This window comes from Vulpes lagopus, chromosome 13 (assembly GCF_018345385.1).
Source record: "Vulpes lagopus strain Blue_001 chromosome 13, ASM1834538v1, whole genome shotgun sequence".
In the NCBI taxonomy this organism is placed as follows: domain Eukaryota; kingdom Metazoa; phylum Chordata; class Mammalia; order Carnivora; family Canidae; genus Vulpes; species Vulpes lagopus.
In genome coordinates this window covers 25773542-25786138 of record NC_054836.1, presented here as the reverse complement: position 1 = coordinate 25786138, position 12597 = coordinate 25773542, and the positions used below count along the sequence as shown (strand labels likewise).

The window sequence follows — 12597 nt, the reverse complement described above, 5'->3', positions numbered from 1 at the left end:
TGTCTAGCTGTAGGGTGGAGCAGTGGAGAAATAAAAAATCAGGCCTAGAGATGGAATGACTCCTTTTCTGAGCTTTCAGGGCAGAGGTGTGAGTTTATGTGCTTATCTCAGGAATAGTAATGAGATATGAAAGACAGCAAGATTCTGGTTATCTAAAAAAGGAGTTAGCCAAAGAGGACAGCCTAGTGGGAATGAGGTGATGCCAAGCAAAGAGGAGACAAAAGGGAGTCTAAGTTCTGAAAAATGAGTTGTAAGTAATGCACAGGGGAAGGCATCCATCTCTCTCTCACACATCAAAGGAACTGCAGGTAGGTAAGCCTTAACAATGAGAGATCACCAAAAACCCACAAAAGAAAGCAGGAAAAAGAATCAAAGTCCAGTATGGCCCCCATCAAACTATAGATTTTCCAGTTTGAAGCAGGCCTGAGGTGGGGAGAGGAGAAGCTTTGAATTGGTTGAGAGAATGAACCCTTGACATGAAACTAGATTGGATTTTATGTATTAAAAAAAAAAAGAGGATTAATACCTTAAGGAGACTAAAAGAGCCATGAAATACACCCTAGAATCACTGAAGAAAAGATCCAACACAGCTTGTTTTAAAGGCACTGAAAAGAATTAAGTTGCTTTCTGTTTGTATCTTGTCTTAAATTCATATTTATATCTGAATAAAAATTAAAGACTAGTATTTTTTTTTTAAAGATTTTATGTATTTATTCATGAGAGACACACACAGAGAGAGAAGCAGAGACACAGGCAGAGGGAGAAGCAGGCTCCATGCAGGGAGCCCGACATGGGACTCCATCCCAGGTCTCCAGGATCACGCCCTAGACCAAAGGCGGCACCAAACCGCTGAGCCACCTGGGCTGCCCAAGACTAGTATTTTACAAAAAATCTGGATAGTCCTTAAAGCATTTAATATGGAGAACAGATAAGACCATTTCTATGGTCTTTAATACTCTTTATTTAAAATTAATTTTAATAGTTTTTATTAAAGGTGTCAATTTCAGACTGCAGGATTTTTTTTTCCAAATTGCTATGGTGAGTAAACAATAATAATATTAATTTAAAAAGCAACTAACTATATTTGACCCTATTAAAGAGGTTTTTATGGATAGAGGACTACAAATACACAGAGTATTCATTACATCTTAGGGGAAAATGAGGATGGTAAAAAACCTAGGAAAGGAAAAAACTGGGTGATTATGGAACAGCTAAATCATAAAGAAAGTTAGTTTATCTCACTGCAAAAATTAGATTCATGAGTAGTAGACTTGGGAGCACTCAAAAATAAATGGAGAATAAGACAGTACTTACTTAATATAGTCATTGTGCTGCAAACAAGTTAAAGCTTCCACATTGTCACTAAATGTCACAGGGAAAAGGTAGACAAGTGTCTGAATTATACAGCAGTTCACCTTCTTGTAAAAGCGGAAAATGTTTTCTGAAAATATGTTTCGTTCAGAATTCTAAAATGACTTGAAACACAGAAAAATAACTAAGTGATAAGTAAACTTAGTGACTGGATACTAGAATACATTTTATATTGAATTATTAAGTAAGGAATTTTGTTGTCGTGGGATATATGTCGAAACTGCTGCATTAAAATAAGGAAATAATGCTAAAATATCATAAATTCATGACTTGCTTTGAGCTACCTATTTGTACTTTGGAAACGGATCTACAAATATCTGCTAATCTAAATCTAGAAATCTGATTCTAGAAATAGAATTTATACTGTACTATAATGTAATGTCTTTGAAAGTCGAGAATATAGCGCAGTCCCTCAGGAACACAAAAGTGAAGTGATAAAAATGCACTGATGCAGCCTGAACTTTTCAAAGTGATTCTTAAAAAATGTAACCTCTATATGCATACTTTAAAGAGTTTTCAAGCCAGCGAACCAGATAATCATTTGTAGCCATTATTGAAGGTACATTTAACAAAAAACCAACTTAACTTCAATGAAGATATAACACTATAGCATAAACCTTTAAGAAACCTTCAAAGAAAACATTAAAATAAATTGCATCTTAGGTGGCCAGAGTTTAAATTCAACATATGAATACAGTTCAGAGGAAAAAAAGAGACCAATATATTAAAGCTAAAAAAACTTTTAGCTTTTAGTGGAAAACTTTTAGTGGAAGCCTGAGATCATAAGAGAACATAGATATCTATGCTGGGTCACTGGGGAAATATAGCAGAACAACACCGTGCACATATGGATCCTTTATCTGCCAACGATGGGGAGACAGGTTTTAACTTAAATTATAGGTTAGGTGATGATTTCATGCACTCTGGCTGACAAAAAAAGTCAACAAAAGAATTAATCCAAATGAATCTAAATTGCATTTTAATTAGTATTTGATCCACTTATAAGGTATTATTTTTGAGTAAGAGGAATTTTTCTGCAAAAGAAAGCTAGTATTAAAAAATATATAAAATCTTCCCATTTGTACACAAAGTGGCTGAAACTGTACAAATCAGAATATTCTTAAACCATCTTTGCAAAGAAACTAAATGTGGCTGCTTTTAGTTTCTTTTCATGGTGCAGTTTTCAAACTTCACAATTAATGACAAACATTAAGATAGAATATTTGACTGAGGGAAAATATTTGACTCAGGGCCTTGAGAAGTTATGGTCTGTCTTCTACACCTTACAATAGGACCATCTTTAATTTATTTGTTTTAAGAATTACCTCTAGGTTTTATTCATTCCTCTATTCATTAGAAACACCAAAACAGATCCCACGTAACAGTAAAGGTATTTTTTCCTTTTCCTAATACCAGCAGTGTTTGTTTATAATACAAAATTATGAGTTTCTACATTATGAAAATCTGAAGTGGCTAGGACAAAATCTAACTTGAATATCTTATGCAACAAAGAATAGAAAATACCTATTTCAATATATGAAAGCAAGTTTCTAAAACACAGGCTCCTGAATCAGGCAGAGCTAAGTTTGAATCACTCTTATACCACTTAGGTGTGTAATCCTTCTCTGAACCTCACTTTTTCCCCCCCACACAAAGGAAATAAAAACAGTTAACTACCTTCAAAACTGTGGTAAGGATTAAAAGAGATTATAAAGTGCTTTTTTTTTTTTTTTTAAAAAAAAAAAGGTTTTATTTATTTATTTGAGAGTGAGTGAGAGCGAGTGAGTACAAGGGTAGGAGGGTCAGAGGGAGAAGCAGACTCCCTGATGAACAGAAAGGCCAATGCAGGACTTGATCCCAGGACTCAGGGATCATAACCTGAACAGAAGGCAGATGCTTAAGTGACTGAGCTACCCAGGAGCCTGAGATTATGTTTTAAGTGCTTAAACAATGCTAGGCACAGAGTTACTCAATAAATGTTAACTGCTATTATTATTTCTAAAATTCTACTTTATTTTAATGATGTTCATTTTTCTGACCCAGAAGTTACACCAAGACTGTATTTGTGCAAAGGAATGTACAGTACTTAAAAATCTGGTTAAAAAAAAAATCTGGTTTGGGATGCCCAGATGGCTCAGTGGTTGAGCATCTGCTTTCAGCTCAAGGTGTGATCCTGGGGTCCCGGATCGAGTTCCTCATCAGGCTTCCTGTGAGGAGCCTGCTTCTCCCTCTGCCTATGTCTCTGCCCTTCTCTCTCTGTGTCTCTAATGAATAATTAAATGAAATCTTATAAAAAAACAAATCTGGTTAGAAAAAAAGTATCTAACATCATGGAAAATGGTCACATACACAGATACATTTTAAAAAATTAAAAATGTATAATATGATTGAAATGTTTAAAGAATAGGTTGTTGTAGGATATACTACTGCAACATGAGCATAAATGTAACGCCTATAGGTACTATAACTGCAAGTAATTTTAAAGATTTTGTTTATTTGAGAGAGAGAGAGAGAGAGAAAGAGAGAGTGCATGCACGAGTTGAGGGGAGGGGCAGAAGGAAAGAGCGAAGCAGACTCCTCCCGCTAAGTAGGGACCCCAATGCAGGGCTCAATCGCGAGACCCTGAGATCATTACCTGAACCAAAGGCAGCTGTTTAACAGACTATGCCACCCAGGTGCCCCTGCAGGTAATTTTAAATATTTTTCTTTATATTTTTAAAATTTTTCCTAATATTCTATAATGACCATGTATTATATTTACAAGAAATTGTTACAAAAACACAATGTATGTAATTTCTTTTCTGATTCCAATTTTCTCCAGAAAAGCTGAGTCAGAGAAAAGAAAAAAATTAAGAGAAAAACACAAGAATATGATTTTTTAAAGCAAGATTTTATATAAAGGATGTAAACTATATTAAAAACTGCTATTTTTAATTATTACTCTCTAGTGCTAAAGTTAAACAAAACCCAAAGTCTGACACCTCATTTACAGCATATTTAATCGTATGTCCAGAACAGTATTTCACTTGGAGATCCAATTGATAAGTATTCTCCTACTTAGATAAATTACTATTTAAACTTTGTGGTAATTTTTTTAGTTTTTTCACCAAATTTGAGATTGACATATAACACTGTGGAAGTTTTAAGGTGTGCAACATGTTGATCTAATACACATATACTGCAAAATGATTACCACCATTGTGTTAACACATCCATCATGTCACATAATTACCATCTCTTTTTTTTGTGATGAGAATACTTTAAGATCTACTTTGTCAGCAACTTTCAAGTATGCAATACAGTATTATTAACTATTATGACCATGCTGTTCACTAGATCACCAGAACTTACTCTGCATTCCAAGTGATTACACCATTTTGTCTTCACCCAAAACTCACTTGCTCCTCCCTCCTTATTTAGAAGTTGCTACTATAAAATTTTTTAGGTTTTCCTCAGTAGACTACTAGACAGTGCAAATGGCCAACTAAAATTTGGTGGATTTATCACCAAATTCTATCTTAATTATTAGGCAAAAGATAGTATTTTATTTTTTTAAAGGATAATTTTTTTAAAAGACAGAAAGTCTCTCTTGATGAACATTAACTCAGAAAAACTAGATGGATCATTAAATCCTAAATCCCAAGTTTTCCTGTAGCTTTAGGTATGGATGCTGTCAACTGCAAAGTAAGACACTATGTATTAAGAGAAGCCAAAGAAGCCTATCAAAAGACCAAAGATATATATGGTCTGCTAAGAAGGGAGAAAACGAGGACAAAGTAAGTTCACTGAAAGGCAAGGGAACAGTTTGTAAAAAGGGGAAAGTTACCACCAGTATCAGCTGCTGCAAAGAAGTAGAAAAAAGATGAAGCAAAGTAACTGAGGAAGATTCTGCATGGGGGCAAACTAAATTTATAGCTCAGAGAAGATCCTTAAGATATGGCTGAGCAATTCCAGAACTCAGAAATAAGAAAGGAATATGGTTTATTAATCCAGGAATGTTACTGTACTGAACCTGAATCAGGTATCATAAATCTACTTTGAACCTGCCTGGGGGGCTAAAAGTCCATTTATAGAACAGTAAAGTCTGTACATATAATGAGTACTTGAAGTAGAGACCAAACTATGTAGGAAATTTAAAAGAAATTAGGGTCAAAAGCAGTGGTTCTTAAGCTTTAATGATCACTTGTGGTGCTTATAAAAATGCGGATTCTTGAGCACTATTCCAGAAATACTGATTTAGTGGGTCTGTATGGGGCCTTCCAAACTGCATATTTAATAGTACTTTAGAAGATCCTGGTGCAGGTGGTTTGTAGGCTTTGGGGAAAAATCACTGGCATTTTGCCTGTGGATTGACAAGTGATAAAAATGTCAAGTTATGATGTAAATTAGAAGACTGAAAAAAATTTTTGACAAAGCACATGAAGGAATAAAGTGATGTTCACTTAACCTATTAAAGTTAGTTACAGGTAGTTCTGGGATGCTGTCAAATAAGAACTGAAGCTCTTAATTCAATATGTAGCAGGACTGGACTAAGCTGGGGCCATAGGAAGATAGTGTGGACCACAGTCTTACTTAGCATTCTATCAATGGAAAATAAGGTAAAAGCTATATATCTGATATTCCCAGATAGAGGTATTTTTTAAGGTAACATTAAGGTAACATTAAGTAACATTAAGGTAACAGAGAAATTTATATGCTTAAAGTTTTCCACTGGAAATCAGGGGAGTGGGTGGCAGAGAGGGGAAGAGATGTGGGGTGTAAAGATAGGGCTTCGAAGAATTTATAAATCTCTATCCTTTAAGTCATATATGTAAAGCACATGTTGAAATCTACTTTTTCAAAAGAAAGACATTAGTAGCATCTGAGAATGAGTATAAATTTCCTTACTTAGGAATGAGGCTTTCACATGGCATAAATGCCATAAGATATATTGAGGGGCACTTGGGTGGCTTAGTTGGTTAAGAGCTTGACTTCTGATTTCACTCAGGTCGTAGTCTCAAGGTTGTGGAATCAAGTACCACACCATGCTCCACGCTCAGGGCAGAGTCTGCTTGAGATTCTCCCTCCCCCTCTCCCTCTGCCCCTCCTCACACATGTCCATGCACTCTCTCTCTCAAATAAATAAAATCTTAAAAAAAAAAAGACATATTGAAGGCACATGTTATGAAATTCTAAATATGTTTGCACAGTATGCCCTAAAAGTTAATAACCTTAATTTCCAGATTTCATAAGGAGTGTGAAAGTCTAGTCCAGAACCTTCCACATTTTCATCCATAGTTTTCAAATATTTAAATGGTAAAAGCATGTGCTGCTGATATATGCCTGTTCTCTATAGGGCATTCATTAGGATTAATGAAATCTTTTATTATCGAAAACTGTATATACTTTGACAAAATAGACTCATAAATTATCTTACACCTGTCTTCAATGGTTTGTTAATTTTTAATTTCATTTTATTTACTTCCTATTTTCATTTCAGTTTCAGGTTTATAGTTTTCATGACCTTGACAATAATACCCCTCCAGTCTATGGGAAATTTCTTGAGTATTTCTTCACCCATTAACAAAATCTGTCCTTAGCTAAGGGCAGGTTTATTTTTATGCCCATACCAGTTACATCTTTTTTTTTTTTTTTTTTTATGATTCAATAGTTGGTAGAACCAGTTTAAATATGACAGTAACTCTAGAAAGAAATGAGAACAGAACAAAAAAAAAAAAAAGAAGAAATGAGAACAGAACAAAAAAAAAAAAAAGAAGAAATGAGAACAAATGGGGTTTTTTGTGAATGGAAATGTTAGAGATGATGTTACTCTGTTTAGCGTAATACTCTGAAAGAGGCAAGAAAAGATTTTTTCTTGGTACATGAAGACAAAAAAAATTGCTCTTTAGATTAGCTTTCAAAACATTTCTTACATTTGAAAAGCAGAACATTAGTACTAGCTCTGAACTTTTCTCTCTGTAACTAAAATGATTGTGTATTTTTAAGAAAAAGAAGAGATATCATTTACTGAGTATCTCTATTATTCCAAGTATTGCCATTAAACCTTTCACAAATAAGCAACCCGAAGCTCACTGAACTGAAGCAACTTGCTAAAGGTCACAAGCATCATAAAGTTAATATCTGGACCCAGTCCGTTTCTTTTCAAAGCTCATAAAGCTCTTTATTCTATACTGCATTACATACTTTGACTTTCTCTGTATTTTATTGTTTTTTACTCAACAATGCCTCATATTATAAGAAACTCAAAAAATTGCCATTAAATTTATGAAGAAAAAAAAGTGTTACGACTTAAAAATACAAACTGCTTACAGACACACACCCTAATTTCAGAAATGTCAAAAAATGTTGAAATGCAAGTAACATGGTGTAACACACTTTGGCTATGTCCCAGCCCCCTAATCTATAATATTTTATCAATCTTGATAAGGATTCTATCAGAACATCAAGATTAGAAGACTTAAATATGTTTGATTTCAGAACTCAATTCCATTAACTTTCAGAGTTCATTCTTTGAATTTTCTTAGCTTAGAAGTCTTTGTTGTAGATAAACAGTACTTCTGAAACCACAATGTATAGGTTAGAAGGATAATTTTTTAACCAATAAATAATTCCACACAATGATGACATAGTTAAAATAAATGTTTATTAGAAGGAATAAGCTATCTGCATATAAAACATATGAAATTTCACTCTGTTTTTTGAAGCCTGGAGTTAAGCTTTTCCTATTATTTAGGTTAGTTCCACAACTCTGAGATTGAGCTAGCCTATTTCAACTAGGACCATCTCTTTACAACAAACAAGGTCTCTCACCCTCATATTACATACAAATACTGGAATAACAAGTTGACATAATTAATTTATTCTACCCTCCTTCTAAATTCTTATATTAATATATTATACAATACAAATTTAATAATGCTGGGTTAATAGGTAAAAATATTCTTATTAACTTTTTATTTTTTTAAAATTTATTTATGATAGTCACACAGAGAGAGAGAGAGAGAGAGAGAGAGGCAGAGACATAGGCAGAGGGAGAAGCAGGCTCCATGCACTGGGAGCCCGACGTGGGATTCAATCCCAGGTCTCCAGGATCACGCCCTGGGCCAAAGGCAGGCGCTAAACCTCTGCGCCACCCAGGGATTCCTCTTATTAACTTTTTAAAATCTGTAATGAAAATCCTTCAGCCTAACTACCAGATTTTTAGTAGGTGGCTTTTTCCACCAACATAAGTATATATATTTTAAAAATTATTTAAAAACTAAATAATAGTATAAAGTTGGTGAGTTCTGAAAGGCTTGCCCATGTATGGCACCCTACTGTACTTTGATTAATATCTCTCAGTTATGAGTTAGTTTCTTATCACATATGGTATCCACAGCATGTTATGCAAAGGCCCACATGCCGTCTAAATAGCTTAGTTTTTCCAGTTTGTAGTAAGCATAACTTAAATAGTGAATAAGTTTTTCAATTTTTCAAATTATTAACATAAAAAATTTTTGTCTAATATTAGAGGTTCCACTCATTTTCTTTCTGTGGATATGGTGTTGAAATATATACAAATGTATGTCATAAACACTGACAAACTTTACCTGGAGGATAGAAACCAAATTTGCAGAAAAATTCTTAAGGAATACCTAACCATGACATAACAAAGTATACCAATATGCTTAACATGTATCATATAATCCCCATGAAAATTACCTTAAGTTACAGAACTAAACAGATCAGTAAAGAGTCCAGTTCTATTGTAAAGATAACCATAAACAGTCCCTTGTTTAGCTCAAAATTGTTACCTGATAAAAATAATGCCTGGAACAGGTTTTAGAAAATGTCTAGGACAATCAAGTAAAGAACCTCTGAGCAAGCAATAATGACAAATAATAAGTTCATTTCAGTACATAAATGCTTAGTTTTAAAAAAATACACTCTAAAAAAAAAGCACAGTACCAACTATAATTAGTGGAATTGTTAATGACTATTACTTCTTATTAAATTCACAAATCATTGTTACTAGTCTCAAATTACAACACTCAGAAACTAAGAGCTTAAATAAGACATTTATACAAACAATTTTGCCTACCACAGGAAATGCTAGAGGTATCTGGCAATTGCCTGGACTTAATCTAGATATTAAGTAGAAGATCAACTGGAAGACTGTGGGCTTTATTCCATATACTAACAAAGAGGAAATCTAAAGTTTAAATATATAACTACAGCTATCATCAAGGATAACCATGCCAGTTTTAATTCTCAGATTTTTACTAAGTCTAAAAACTGCCACAGTTTGATCTATGGTATTCTACTGTAAGATAGTGTATAAACAACTTTTGCAGACTTTTACATAACTGTATCAGAAAAAGCTAAATCAAAACTCAGTAAAACTTGCTAAGCACACTGTTGTAAGCTTTAATGCTAGTTACATAAATGCTAGAAGAATACTAAATTAAGATAATTAAGTGGTACAATTTTTACTCGAAAATGACTTCTTGGCCAACCATGCTAAATCTAGAAACTTAAAATTTAAACTAATGTCAGATAAAATCCCAGAGGTCAAATGAAGTTAAAATATTTTAAAAATCATTTTGCTTATGGGTCAATTATATACTTCAAATTTAAAAGAGCTTTAAAGTATAATTCATTACAATTTTATTTTTTATTATTTTTTAATGAGGATTTTAAGTAATCTCTAAACCCAACATGGGGGTCTAACTCACACTCCTGAGATGAAGTCACATGTTCCACCAACTGAGCCAACCAGGCACCCCTTAATTTTATATTTTTCATAAATTTTTATCATACAAAAAATTCAGACACTCAATTTCCAATAATACCAGGTTTAATTAAATGTGCTTGTTACGGCAAGATATTGTATTACGGCAAGATACTCCTTGAAGAGACTATTTTGTTCAATTCTTTTTTTTTTTTTTATTTATTTTTTTATTTATTTATGATAGTCACAGAGAGAGAGAGAGAGGCAGAGACACAGGCAGAGGGAGAAGCAGGCTCCATGCACCGGGAGCCCGATGTGGGATTCGATCCCGGGTCTCCAGGATCGCGCCCTGGGCCAAAGGCAGGCGCCAAACCGCTGCGCCACCCAGGGATCCCTATTTTGTTCAATTCTTAAAGGGACAAAATTCACAATGTTTTATTTGAAAATAAATATTTATATATGTAGTTTTTACTCAGGTATATCAGTTTTAGAATTCTAGTTGCCTAGTGCAGAAATTAGATAATAAAGGTTAAAAAAAAATCCTACTTTCCCTACCCAGGGATTTCTAATACAAATGATTATCAAAAAGTACCACTTGCCTCAGCAGGTATGTATTTCGTTTGTAGTTCCAGAAAATCTTACATAGGGATTTAGATGACATTTTTGTGCATATGAATTCAACTTATTACTGCTCAAAAAGAGTAGTAAACTAGGGGACACCTAGGTGGCCCAGTGGTTGAGCATCTGCCTTTGGCTCAGGGCGTGATCCTGGGGTACTGGGATTGAGTCACGCACTGGGCTCCAGGCAGGAGCCTCTCTGTGTCTCTCATGAATAAATAAATAAAATTTCAAAAAATAAGAGTATATACTAGACAGAGCAAATAAGAATGAACCAAATGGAGGTCTTCATGCTAAGACAGTTCATCCTGTAGTAGTCTGGATACCTGTCATGTATACTCTACAGCTTTTCACTGAACAGGGCTTAAATAAGGATGAAAAGCTAAAATCAAGCTAAAGATCATAAGATCAAGCCCTGTGTCAGCTGCCTCTCTGAGCTCCCTCTTTCAAATAAATAAAATCTTAAAGAAAAAAAAAAAGAATAATAGGAGCCAGTTTTCTGTCAGGGAGTTACAAATACAGAAAGGGAGAAAACTGGAATGGTTTCCAATGTTTATAAAGGCAGAAATATAGATGCAAATGTGTATGTATACCTACATACATCTAAGCTAAAACTGGCATAGTCACTGTAAAATATGTGATATACATTTAAATGCTCATTGGCATTTGCAAATATATATGACTTGGATGAAGCACTTTAAAAAATATGCAGGTTCATTTAACCATGTCAAAATAAATTATCTTCATTTTGGATGTTTTGGCAGACAGAAGTTGTTGAAATCTGTATCAAATAGACTGTAGGAAGAGACTGAATAGTGAACTGTGCCCTATGTTTTTTAAAAAAACATTATTTAGTCTACCTTGTATATTATATGTAAGTATACAACATAATTTTAAAGTAGTCTGTTGACATTTCACTTGGGTTATAGGCATTGTGTATATTTATTTTAAAGTTCTGAAAATTAATTTTTAAAGTCTTAAAACTGAAGAATTCATAAAGTACATAAAACAGAGGTTCTTATTCTTGACTGCTCATTAAAATAATTCAGGAAGCTTGTAAAAGATACAAATCCCCACCCTCTTTCCCTCTCTCACTTCCTCCTGAGCCATCCAGTCTAAAAACTCTAATGAGACTACAGAGTAAGCAAAATAGGTCTCCAAGTGGGGTGGGGGTGGACAGTGACAGAGATTAGTTTTGTATAAGGGGACTAATCATATAAGAATATTTAAGAGGGGGGGCCCTTTGCTTAAGCATCCAACTCTTGGTTTCAGTTCAGGTCATATATCAGGGTCGTCAAATCAAGCCCTATGTCAGCTCCCTCTGTGCCCTCCCTCTTTCAAATAAATAAAATCTTAAAAAAAAAAAAAGAAGAAGAAGGAAGAAGAAAGGAAGAAGAAGAAGAAGAAGAAGAAGAAGAAGAAGAAGAAGAAGAAGAAGAAGAAGAAGAAGAAGAAGAAAGAAGAAGAAAGAAGAAGAAGAAGAAGAAGAAGAAGAAGAAGAAGAAGAAGAAGAAGAAGAAGAAGAAGAAGAAGAAGAAGAAGAAGAAGAAGAAGAAGAAGAAGAAGAAGAAAGAAAGAAAGAAAGAAAGAAAGAAAGAAAGAAGAAGAAAGAAGAAAGAAGAAGAAGAAGAATAGGAGCCAGTTTTCTGTTAGGGAGTTACAATGCAGAAAAGGAGAAAACTGGAATGGTTTCCAATGTTTATAAAGACAGAAATATAGATGTAAATGTGTATGTATACCTACATACATCTAATCCTTGACTCTACTGTGAAGACCCAGAAGGAACAGTAAAGCAACAATGAGCAAATCTCGTACCCACACCGTGGTGTCTAAATATCATTCTCCACTGAAAGGAACTGGAGATTCTAGAAGAAATGGCTGGTTCCAAGAATAGGGAA

General features: G+C 34.0%; 1 protein-coding gene across 5 annotated transcripts in view; it reads right to left on the bottom strand.

Moving 5' to 3' along the window:
- The window catches only part of PHF14 (PHD finger protein 14), a 236322-nt gene that overhangs the window by 50126 nt on the left and 173599 nt on the right, over positions 1–12597 (bottom strand). The gene's annotated exons all lie outside the window — the stretch shown is intronic.